The following is a 13302-nucleotide window of genomic DNA, read 5'->3' on the forward strand; positions in this document are numbered from 1 at the left end:
TCTAGTCTTGTCATAGCTGCCCTTTCAAGGAACAAGCATACTTTATTTTCATAGCAGCAGTCACTTCAGTGATTTTGGAGCTCCAAAAAAGAAAATCTGTCACTATCTCCACTTCCTTTGCTTCTGTTTATCATAAAGTGATGGGACCAGATGCCATGATCTTAGTTTATCAAATGCTGAGTTTTAAGTCAGCTTTTCACTCTTTTCTTTCACCCTCATCAAGAGTGTCTTTAGTTCCTCTTCACTCTCTGCTATTAGGGTGGTATCATCTGCATGTCTAAGGTTGTTGATTTTCCCAGCAATCTTGATTCTAGTTTGTGATTCATCCAGGCCAGAGTTTCAATGATGTATTCTGCATATAAGCTAAATAAGTAGGGTGTTAATACACAGCCTTGATACTCTTTCCCCAGTTTGGAACCAGTCAGTTATTCCATGTCCAGTCCTAACTGTTGCTTCTTGACCTGCATACAGAGTTTCCAGGAGACAGTTTAGGAGGTCTGGTACTCCCATCTCTTAAGAATTTTCCACACTTTGATGTGATCCACACAGTCAAAGTAAAACCTTTGACTTTATTCTAGTTTATTAAGTTGAAGAAGTATTTCTTTTTAATTCCCTTGCTTTATCCTTGATACAGGGAATGTCAGCAATTCAATCTCTGGTTTCTTTGCCTTTTCAAAACTCAGCTTGTACATCTAGAAGTTTTCAATTCATGTGCTGTTGAAGTCTAGATTGAAGGATTTTGTGTGTAATCTTGCTAGCATGTGAAATGAATGCAATTATACAGTAGTCTGTACATTTTTTGGCATTGCCCTTCTTTGGGATTAACATGAACACTGACTTTTTCCCATCCTGTGTCACCTGTTGCATTTTCCAAATATGCTGACACATTGAGTGCAACACTTTAACAGCATTATCAGTTAGGAGTTCAAATAGCTTGGATTGAATTCCATCATTTTTACTAGCTTTGATCCTAGCAATGCTTCCTGATACTCACTTAACTTCACATTCCAAGATGTCTTGGAGACATTAAAAAGCAGAGACATTACTCTGCTGACAATAGTCTGTCTAGTCAAAGCTAGTAGATTTTTCTGGAAATCATGTATGGATAGTTGTATATGTGGACTATAAAGAAAGCTGAGCCCTATAGAATTGGTGTTTTTGAACTGTGGTGTTGGAGAAGACTCTTGAGAGTCCCTTGGACTGCAGGAGATCAAACCAGTTAATCCTAAAGGAAATCAGTCCTGAGTATTCATTGAAAGGACTGATGCTGAAGCTGAGACTCCAATACTTTGGCCACCTGATGCAAAGAACTGACTCATTGGAAAAAGAACCTGATGCTGGGAAAGATTGAAGGCAGGAGGAGAAGGGGACGACAGAGGATGAGATGGTTGTCTGGCATCACCAACTCAATGGACATGAGTTTGAGCAAGCTCCAGGAGTTGGTGATGGACAGGGAAGCCTAACATGCTGCAGTCCATGGGGTCGCAAAGAGTTGAACATGACTGAGCGACTGAACTAAACTGAACTGACCTGAGTGACCACACAATCATGGTTATTCAGGTTATTACAAGCTTCTTTGTATAGTTCTGTGTGTTCTGGCCACCTCTTCTTAATATCTTCTGCTTCTTTTAGGTATTTACTGGCTCTGTCCTTTATTGTGCCCATTCTTGCATGAGATATTTCCTTGAAGAGATCTCTAGTCTTTCCCATTCCATTATTTTCCTCTGTTTCTTTGCATTGTTCGTTTAAGAAGGACTTCTTATCTCTCCTTTCCGATTTCTGGAACTCTGCATTCAATTGGGTGTATCTTTCCCTTTCTCCCTTACCTTTTGTATCTCTTCTTTTCTCAGTTATTTATAAAGCCTCCTCATACAACTACTTGGCCATCTTGCATTACTTTTTCTATGAGATGGTTTTGGTCACTGCCTCCTGTGCAATGTTACAAACCTCCGTCCATGGTTCTCAAGGCACTCTGTCTAAAATATCTAATCCCCTGTATTTGTTCACCACCTCCACTGTATAATCATAAGGGATTTGATTTAGATAATACCCAAATGATTTAATGGCTTTCCCGACTTCCTTCAATTTAAGTCTGAATTGTGCAATAGGAGCTCATGATCTAAGCCACAGTCAGCTCCATGTCCTATTTTTACTGACCACGTAGAGCTTCTCCATCTTTGCCTGCAAAGAATATAATAAAGCTGATTTCTGCATTGATCACGTAATGATGTCCATATGTAGAGTTGTCTCTTGGGTTATTGGAACACGGTGTTTTCTTTCTTTTCTTTTTTTTCTTTTCCATTTCAGTCTCTTCAGGTGTTTTCTATGACCAGTGTATTCTCTTGACAAAGCTCCATTAGACTTCACCCTGCTTCATTTTGTACTGCAAGGCCAAGCTTGCCTGTTATTCTGGGTATCTCTTGATTTTCTATTTTTGCATTCCAATCCCCTATGATGTCAAGGGCATCATTTTTTTGGTGTTAGTTCTAGAAGCTGGTGTAAGTCTTCATAGGATCAGTAAACTTCTTCTTCGGCATCAGAGTTTGAGGCATAGATTTGGATTACTGTGATATTGAGTGGTTTGCCTTGGGAATGAACAGAGATCATTCTGTTGTTTTTGACAGTGCACCCAAGTACTGCACTTTGGACTCTTTTGTTGACTATGAGGGCTACTCCATTTCTTCTAAGGGACTCTTGCAAACAGTAGTAGATATAATCGTCATTTGAATTAAATTCAACCAATCCTGTCCATTTTAGTTCACTGATTCCTAAGATGTCTATGTTCACTGTTGCCATCCCCTGTTTGACCACATCTAATTTACCTTGATTCATGGACCTGACATTCCAGATTTCTATGCAGTATTGCTTTTATTGCATCAGATTTTACTTTCTCCAACTGACACATCTACAACTGAGCGCTATTTCTGCTTTGGCCCAGCCACTTCATCCTTTTCGGAGCTGTTAGTAATTTTCCTCTGCCTTTCCCCAGTAGCATATTGGATGCCTTCTGACCTGGGTGATCATCTTCTAGTGCCTTAACTTTTTGTCTTTTCATACTGTCCATGGAGTTCTGCAGTCGAGAATAGTGGAGCGTTGCCATTTCCTCCTCGAGTGGGCCAGGTTTTATTAGTACTCTTCACTATGGCCTGTCAGTTTTGCATGGCATGGCTCATAGCTTCACTGAGTTACGCAGGCCCCTTAACCATGACAAGGCTGTGATCCAAGAAAGGGATATCCACAGATACAGGAAGAAATCAACTTTTTTATATAAATTGTTCTTAAGTGTACTCAATGCTCTGCGGTTCCTTAAATGGGAAGGAAACCTAAAAAAGAGGGGATATATGTATACCTATGGCTGATTCACTTTGCTCTACACATAAAACACATATATAATGCATATAGCACAACATTATAAAGCAGTCATACTTCAATAAACACTTTAAAAGCAAAAGTGCTTCACATAAGTTTGAAGGATAAAGAGAACTGTTACCTCTTTCATGACCAGAAACACATTTTGCATGTATAAAAGACCAAAAAAGAAAAAAAGAAAAATGACATCTACATGCAGGCTTTTATGCCCTTCCTGGTTGTCCCAGATACCTGGAGAGTGATGATCAGGTTTTTTTTTTTAGGGTGTTGTGAGTTCACAGAGTACACTTTTGAGAACAGCTGGGCACAAACTCCCAAGAACGCTGGTTCCCAGCATTCTAAAGCCCAGCCATGATTTCTCCCTTAAGCACCATAGGAAACTGTTTTATATCATACATCAAGACTTATATAGACATAAAGAATCAAGAGATTTCAGCTTTGTAAAGAATTGTCTACTTTCTGGTTTTCATGTAAGTCAGAAGCTGGTGCCTAGAGGAAGGATGAGTTTGAACACTGTTATACTGTGAGGGCAGTGGGGGCATCTCTGAGGCTTGGGGTGTGTATGCAAAGGCAGTGGTGGTGAGGTTGTTTGCCTCTGGCTCAACTCTTCTTTTTGTTGGGAGTAGTTTTGGACCATCATCATTGAGTATCAGCTTGAAGAAAGACTTGATGGTGATTCCCCCTTTTAAGAGGATTATGTTTTGTCATATAATTATATAGGTATTTGAGCCATATTGCTTAACACATTGGTGGGGAAGGGAAATGTGTATTTGTATGAGTGGATGGAATAAATAAAACTTGCAATTTTTTTATGTTCTTCTCCTCATTCTCAGGTTTTCTGATCTATTTATTCCTAGGAATATGAATGAAATTATTTTCCCCATTTTTTCTTTTTTTCCCCTTCCTTTTCTTTGTATAAATACCTTTTGAGCAGTTTGAAATATGATAACAAATTTGAGAGTTGAAAACTCAGCATTTAATATCTTGTCTAGTCTCAGAAACTAGGTCAGAATTCAGATCTTTTATCTAATCCCCTCTTTTGTCCTATAAACAATCAAGGGCCTTGAGCTGTGAAGTTCATCGTCATACTGACTGAGTCACTGCTAGAGTTGGAGTCAGCTTTGAGTCTCTTGTCTTCCAGTTGGTGCTACTCACACTTGCCAAATAATGAACTCAACTATCACGTAACAATTTTAAAATTTTCTGTGTAATACAACCCTTGAGTGCATGCTGAGTCACTTCAGTCATGCCTGTCTCTTTGCAACCCTATGGACTATAGCCTACCAGCCTCCTCTGTCCATGTGATACTGCAGGAGAGAATACTGGAGTGAGTTGCTCTGCCCTCCTTCAGGGGATCTTCCTGACCCAGGGATCGAACCCACGTCTTCTGTGGCTCCTGCTTTACAGGTGGATTTGTTACTGCTGAGCCACAAGGGGAACCCAATACAGTCCTTGAGCAAGTGATCAAGTGAAATTCATTCAGTCGTGTCTGACTTTTTGTGACCTCATGTACTGTACAGTCCATGAAATTCTCCAGGTCAGAATAATGGAGTAGGTAGCCTTTCCCTTCTCCAGGGGATCTTCCCAACCCAGGGATCAAACCACGGTCTCCTGCATTGCAGGCAGATTCTTTATCAACTGAGCTATCAAGGAAGCCAAATAATGGAAAAGATAACTTTTCAAAGCTTAATATTTGCAACTCACTAAATGATGTGTCTGTGTTTTATATTATATGTGGTTGTTCCCTATCTTCAAAAGTAAATTACTTATTTTGATCATTCTTCCTATAATTTACCACTTGAGTGTGGATTATGTTGAGTCAACAGGCATAGTCAGTTCATTCGTGTTTTATAGCCAAATCTTTAGAACATAAAATTAATTGTTTTCCATGATGTGATGCTATGGTCAAGACAACTGTGTTGGTTGACACAGTGAAAATATGACTATGTCTAGGGTGCACAATTTTTTTAATGCGTACTTTGTGCCTTTATGGTATCACTGAGATTCAGCCAGCTTCATGGCTCCAAGAGCAACAGATCCAGTAATTTCTTACCTTCACAGGTCACTGAGTTTTATGATGACCTCAAAAACAAAGAAAGATTGTCCTCCTCTTGAGATAGTCTACATGTATGAATATACTTTGTTAGAAATTTCCATATTTTCTACTGCAGTGTCCTTCTTATTAGAGAAGAAATAAAATGAGTCTCCTTGTCATACACATATATACCTATGAATTAAATGATGCCCTAACATTTCACATTTCATACTTTTTATGTGTGAAATGAATTTGTGTTGTGTTTTTGTGAATGCATATAACATTCTAAATATGTATGAAAATATCCATATGCAATTTTTTTCAGTTGTAAATCTAAACAGCCTGTTACTTTTCAATTTTCCTGATTTATAGTAGAAAATGATTGCAGGTCGGGGTCTCCTTAAAATCACTTGGCTTGGTTCTTCTTTTATGAGTTGTTTTCCTAAGAGCTATTGTTGCTTGAACCACTAAAAGTTAATTTTGTGGATAAATCTTTATTTTTCTTGGTCTTACGTACAAGCTATCAAGTAATCATTAAAATAAAATGGATATAAATTTAGAATTTTTGACCATCTATTAGATATTATTCCTGATTTTGTGTGTTAGTCACTTAGCTGTACCTGACTCTTTGTGACCTCATGGACTATAAGCCGACCAGGCTCCTCTGTCTGTGGAATTCTTCAAGAATACTGGAGTGGGTTGCCATTCCCTTCTCCAGGGGATCTCCCCACCCAGGAATTGAACCCTAGTCTCCTGCCTTGTAAGCAGATTCTTTATTATCTGAACCATCAAGGATATCAAGTGCTAAAAAAGACCAAAAATACACAGATAAGAAGCTGGCCTGGCAGTTGATGGGTGCGGGAAGAGAGACAACTCAGAGGAGGAGCTGTACAATGTGAAATCTTTTAAGTCAGTTTCAAGTACAGATACACTCTGTGGAAACCTGAAACAACATCACGCAGACTGAAGCTGTCTCTGAGAAAACGGGGGGAGGATTGTACCCAGCACAAGATTTATCTCAGCCTAGGCTGACAGACAGGAATTTCCTCCTTCTCAGGTGCTAACATGACCTGGTCTTCCCCTGTAAGTCAGTGACCTCCTGCTAGGAGACCACTGACCATTGAACCAATATCCCTAATATCTTACATTCCAAACTGAGACTTCAGAATGTATTTTCTCATGGCAACAAAATTCTGACTACATATCTATGTATTTATCATCTTTCTAGTCAACTATCTTTCCTTGTTTTGTTGAAAAATGATATGGCATTATTTTCAAAGCTAAATACTTGCTCTATATATGTGTGAGTGTGTATAACTTAGATTCTTGTATTAACTTTGAAAGGTGTTTGATGTAATGCAGTTACTTTTTTAGCAAGACATAATGACCACCATCATATGGGGCACTGAAATACAATAAATTGACAGTTTAGGGTAATGAAAGCCCAGGGAATTTTTGATGATTGCCTTAGCTTTGGGCAGATCATTTTCACTCTTTCTGTGCTGAATCATTTTCTTCAAGCTCTTTTTCCACCAACTCAAATATGTGCTTAAACTTCAGTGTAAACAGTTTATGTTGTGTACGAAGAAGAATCTGTTAGAATTCTCAATGTTATAGCAATAACAACAAATGCTTAGATAGCAGTATATTCCAGACACAAATTTCTTTACCTAAATTAACTCTTTCAATTCTGACAACTCTATGAGGTAAGTGGTACTGTCATCCTCATTTCACTGGACAGGGAACTGATGCTTAGAAAGGTGAAATCACTAGCCCATGTCTCTACAGCTTGTAAGCATAAAGCCTGGATAAGAATTGAGGCAAGTCAATTCAGAGTCTGCTCTTAACCAATTTGCTAATGGCTAATAAAGTGCTTTGCCTTTGATTCCTGCAGCAGTTCTCTTTGGCAAGTTCATGTATTTTATTTCCTCAATATGTAGATAAGGATACCGGGGCTCGGGGACATTGAACACTGTACTCATCATCACTCTCCCAGTCAAAGGAAGAACTGAGACCCAGGTACGCATTGCCAACAGCAGAGAGACATTTAGCTTTGATGTAACATTAAAACACATTTACAAGAGATGGTTGAATTAATCCACCCAGCTCCCAGAGTCAGAATACTCCTCTTTTTCATATGCTTTGTAGAGTTTGGAAAATTCATTTTTAAAAATAACAGATTCCTTTCTGTGACTCTAGCAACATCACTCAAGGTTAAGGCTGGGAGATAAGTGGTGGTATGGAGGAATATTAACTATACTTACAACCCTTGGATTATTGCTTCCAATTAGCACGTTCCCACTCTCCTCTACTTTGCTGCAATATAAATAAGTGAATGACCTCCTATTTCTTGCATTCTTTCAGTTTATTTATATATTTCAGGGTCAAATTTGAATTTCAACCTCATTGCTATACTATTAATTGGTATGCTTGATTACATTATTATTATTATTATTTTGCCTTAATTGTACTTGACTAGTCCTTGACAACATGTAGTTACAGGATGTGGACATATGACCTTGCACTGGCACTGACTGCGTTCATTCTGTGGATTTGTCTTTATTTCTAAGCTTACACCTGCTTTTTAAAATTCTGATGGAGAAAATAGCTTAAGAATAGCTTGAGGTTAAAATACATACACACAAATCATGATAAGTAAAGCATTTATTTTCAACATCAAAATCATTATTGCCCCTCACAATATAATTTGCAATGAACTCCATGCTTTGTTGCCTGTGAAGACAGCCAAGAAAGCTTAGCATGCAATTCCTTTTGGACGAAAGTGAGTAGACGTATCAGTGAATAGTTCCACATTAACCCTTTTTTTTCATAGATTAATAGTCTTCAGCAGATGGTACAGTGCAGTTTATTGTATCCTTAAAAATGTAGAAAGGAAAAAATAATAAGTGATAAAATTATTTTTTGTTGCCCTGTCTTTCATTATTAGCTATCCTGTACTGAGTACATGCTTATGCAGTAGAAAGCATATCAGAAGGTCTCATTTGCAAAAACATGGAGAAACCTTGAGGGTGTCATGGTAAGCAAAATAAGTCAGAGAGAGATAAATACTGTATGATCTCACTTATGTGTGGAAACTCCAAAGCGAACAGATTGGTAGCTCCCAGAGGCTGGTGAGTGAGGGCTTGAAAATTAAGGAGGTGGTTAGAAGGTAAAAGCTTCCAGTTATAAGACAAATAAGTCCTGGTGATGTAACATACAGCATGGTTATTATTGTTAAATATATCTGACAGTAATTTACTGTATATTTGAAAGTTTCTAAGAGAAATGATCTTAAAAGTTTTCATCATAAGAAAACTTTGTAACTATGTGAGGCAATGCTAACTAAATTTATGATAATTATTTCACAATATGTATACTTATCAAATCATTATGTTCCATATGGGCTTCCCCAAACTAATACAATGTCATATATCAATCATATCTCAACAAACAATATAAAATAAAACATTCAAAAGTACAAAAGCAGAGACTAGAATGGTGGTTGCTGGTGGCGGGGGGCAGAGGGAGGTGCAATGTGGAGATGTTGGTTAAAGGGCGCAAAGCTTCATTTAGGCAAGATGAATGCTTTCTGAATCTAACATACAGCACAGTCACGAGAATCAACAGTACTGCACTGCATATTTGAACTTTGTTAAGAAGATGGCTCTTGTATTAATGAAGTGAACTCTAATCTTTTATTCTCCCTCCCTCACTTATTACTGGGCAAAATGGTGACAAAACCACATTTTAACTACTTTACAGATAGTGTAGTTTTCGCAGCTGTGATGTTTCCAATGTAGATGCTTCCAGTATAGGTAAGCCAGAGTAGCTCTTTAAAGAGTCTTAAAAATCACCTTCATTTCAGTTCAGTTCAGCCTCTCAGTTGTGTCTGACTCTTTGCGACCCCATGAATTGCAGCACGCCAGGCCTTCCTGTCCATCACCAACTCCCGAAGTTTACTCAAACTCATGTCCATCGAGTCAGTGATGCCATCTAACCATCTCATCCTCTGTCGTCCCCTTCTCCTCCTGCCCCTAATCCCTCCCAGCATCAGGGTCTTTTCCAATGAGTCAACTAGAAGAACTCATTACAATGCTTATGTTTATTAACCAGCTATCAAAAATGCTAATGTGCATAAAGACCAGGGAAGGCAACTTTAATTCTTATAATTTGATGCAGTAAAGGAAGTTATGCCATTTTGATGAATTTTTAAAATATAGCTCACACTCAACAGTTTTTATTGTTTAAGAGTAAGCTTGCTTTCTCTTAAAATTCACACTTCTACGGAGACTTTTCAGGTTCTTTCCAGGGGAGAAAGATTAAAAAAGTTAATAGACATTAAAATGAAAGGTGGATTTTGCTATCCTATCAATGCCAGAAAGCTTCCACACAAGGAAATACTCTGTGTGTATTATAAATCCATACAGATAGGCTATATAATCATGGAAAAGTGAGAAAAGAACAGAACTCAGAAATGGGGGAATGAAATTAGCACTTTTAAACTGGGAAATTAGTGTGATCCTTTGTTGAGTCTGCACTAAATAATTAAAAAAAAATTGCATTAACATAGCAGCCACCTGTATAGCTGTCTGCAAAGAAACCAACACTGCCGGATTGACCAGGTTACCATATTATCATTCTGTACATGGTATCTCAGACTTAGTTTTCCCGAGAGGGAAGCCATAAAAACACAACAGTGATGCAAATAAAGATGGGGGAATCCATTTCCACTTCACTTGTAATTAGATTTATATTAATTCAGGCTCTTTATTCACTTTATCATACTAGTCTTAAAAAGGGTCACTTACAGGGTGTTCATTGGAAGGACTGACGCTGAAGCTGAAACTCCAATACTTTGGCCACCTCATGCGAAGAGTTGACTCATTGGAAAAGACCCTGATGCTGGGAGGGATTGGGGGCAGGAGGAGAAGGGGATGACAGAGGATGAGATGGCTGGATGGCATCACCGACTCGATGGGCATGGGTTTGAGTAAACTCCGGTAGTTGGTGATGGACAGGTAGGCCTGGCGTGCTGCGGTTCCTGGGGTCGCGGAGAGTCGGACACGACTGAGCGACTGAACTGACTGACTGACAGGTGTCTGAGTGTAAACCCACACTCCACGTACTGAGGCTTGCAATAACAAACCCAACAGCTGGTCTTATCACTGGGTAAAGTAAACATGCGAGCTGTAGTTTTTGAAATGAAGTGCTGTGACTGCTTCTGAAGTCACATATTGACCACAGGTCATCACAGCTTCATTTGTGCCCAGGGGCAGTCACAGAGTGGTAGCTCCCTAGGGAAATAGAGGCTTGGCTTCATGCTTTCTCTCTGGCCTTCCTGGGCTCCAGAATGCTTTAATATTATTCAAAAATTGTCAAAGTTGCTTGCTAATGGGCAAGAGATATACTTAGGGCTTAAATTGACAAACTTAAGCTGTGGCCACAAAGAGTGGTTGCCGTGAGGAATGGCAAGAGAGCTGTAATGTAGCTCGATTCCCTAACTCTGTTGCTATGCACTGCAGACAGTTTGAAAAGCAAACCAGAACAAAACAGCTTTTGTTTCACACACCGTGAAGTAACATCCTTTGGATGCCAGACAGTAGATTTTGCAGGAGTCAGATGCAGGGAAAAGTCCTACAAATACTTAGCATTTCAACCTAAAGCATAAAGACTGAGATACTGAGGCAGGATACTGAACTACTTTTAAACTCTTGTGTTTTTTTTTTTTTTTCTTTTCCTTCTTACAATCCTCCTCTCCTTCTTTTGTTCAGTTTTCATTCTCTTTTCTGATAAGCAAAGTCACAGTTCAGATGCAGCAAAGTCTAAATCATTTAAAGCAAATCAGACCAGAAATGGGCTGATAATGAGGGGAAAAAAAAGTGTGCTTGCTTCTTACAGGTGGATCATCAGTGCGACAATGGAGTCTAAAGATTCTATTAGCATTACAGAAGCTGTCAGGAAGCAATTTACGTTTTCTCTCAAAGATTTTTACTCTAGTAATATAGAACCTTGATTATTAATTGAGATTGGTGTAGCTGAAGCTCAGCATGATGATTTTCCCCCTCTTTTTTGTTTATTAGTCTGCTTTCTCCGAAGAACTTTTGCATTAGTTACTATATGTGCAATTTCTGTTTCCAGATCTTTTATAATGGAATTCTTTTTTATTTGATCATTCAACAAATGTTTATGCAGAGCCTACTATGTCAGACACTAAACTGCTTGCTGGGAACAGATTTGATTCTATTTGATTCTATCTAATTGCCTTCACCGAGCATGCATTCATTTACTCTGAACATGTTTACTCTAAACATGCTATGTACAGTTATTCAAAAACACATTTCCACTGAGTGTCCAGTGTGGCTTCTAACTTATTAGTATGTCATGTAAAAAGTGCTTAATTTTTTCTTTCTTTCTTTTTTTCATTTATTTTTATTAGTTGGAGGCTAATTACTTTACAATATTGTAGTGGTTTTTGTCATACATTGACATGAATCAGCCATGGATTTACATATATTCCCCATCCCGATCCCCGCTCCCACTTTTTCTTTCTTATAAAGTACTGTTTAAAAGTAATTTGTTTGAGATTTTGATATTTAATAAATTAAATGATTTTATAAATTTTGTAGAGTATTTAGATACTTAGGATGTATTTGGCATATTATTAACTGACATATCACATGTTTGTATTAAAATGAAGTAAAAAATCAATACTATTCTTCCAGTTCTATGAGTTTCAGCTCTCTGGAGCTATATAGAAAATCAGTTTCACAATCCCTCTGACTCTCAGCAGTTTACAGAAGGACAAGGAGCAAGGCTGCCAGTCTGAGCGCCATCCACATTGAATTGTGCATGATTGATAACTGTCTTTTTGTTAATTTAATGGAGGCAGACAGCAGGAAAGGAGGGAGGGTGTGGAAAAATGAGTGTATTGACTTAGTGAAGGAAAGAAAGCAACAGGAAAATAGTTTTAAATTTCATATTGTCTTGGTCATTATGTGGTCCCTGACTGTTCTGGACACATTTTGATGAGCTGTCATTTGTACATTTCCTATAATGTGTCAACATTTAGGGAATGAATTCAGAGCAAATTTTTGTGATGCTAAGTTGGACACATTATTTGCTTCGAATGAGCGTGAGAGGAGGTGACAGGACTGAAGTTACCCAGAGATATCTTAGATGTCTTCTTAAGAGCTAATACAAAAAAAAGAAAAAAGAGCTAATACAACTATTAGGAGCAAGGGCCCGACAAGAGTCTTCTCCAGCTTTTTAAACCCAGTGAGTGAAAAGGAGGAATCTCTGAAATGAAAGAAACCAGGATGGAGTAGCCTGCTGTAGACTCTTGTCACTGTGAATGTGGACACACAGCTGGATGTACACAAATTCAACACCTTTCTTCTTTCCAAGCTAGTTATTTTTGTGGTGAGGCTCTGTCTTGCCAGGTTCCATTCTTCTTTCTTAAGTCAGAACCTGACTTCCGCTTGGAGATTTCCTCCCATTTCGGTGGTGCTGCATCTTCTCCCAAGCCAGCACCCTCTGTGGGCAAACAATTCAGGCTGAGCCAATTTGCACGTTCTATTCCCACTAGAGATAATGGTTCTGGGATAAACACATGCCTCAAGTCTGCCCAATAAGGCTTAATTCTGGGATTTTCTTTTGAGCTCAAAATAAATAGACTTTTTTCCCTAATAAAATTCTTAGGATGATATAAACAAAGAACTACTGGGAACCTCAACTATAGACAGAAGTAACAAGAGAACAAGACCCTTCAGAGAAAAGGAGAGGAGGGAAAGAGAGTAGTATTTGAGCTTTGATGACACTATTGGAGACCCTGGATCAAGCTATGCCTGAAGCCAGATACCACTGAAATTTTTGTCATGTGAGCCAAATAATCCTCCTTT

The sequence above is a fragment of the Muntiacus reevesi genome, chromosome 11, assembly GCF_963930625.1.
Source record: "Muntiacus reevesi chromosome 11, mMunRee1.1, whole genome shotgun sequence".
In the NCBI taxonomy this organism is placed as follows: Eukaryota; Metazoa; Chordata; class Mammalia; order Artiodactyla; family Cervidae; genus Muntiacus; species Muntiacus reevesi.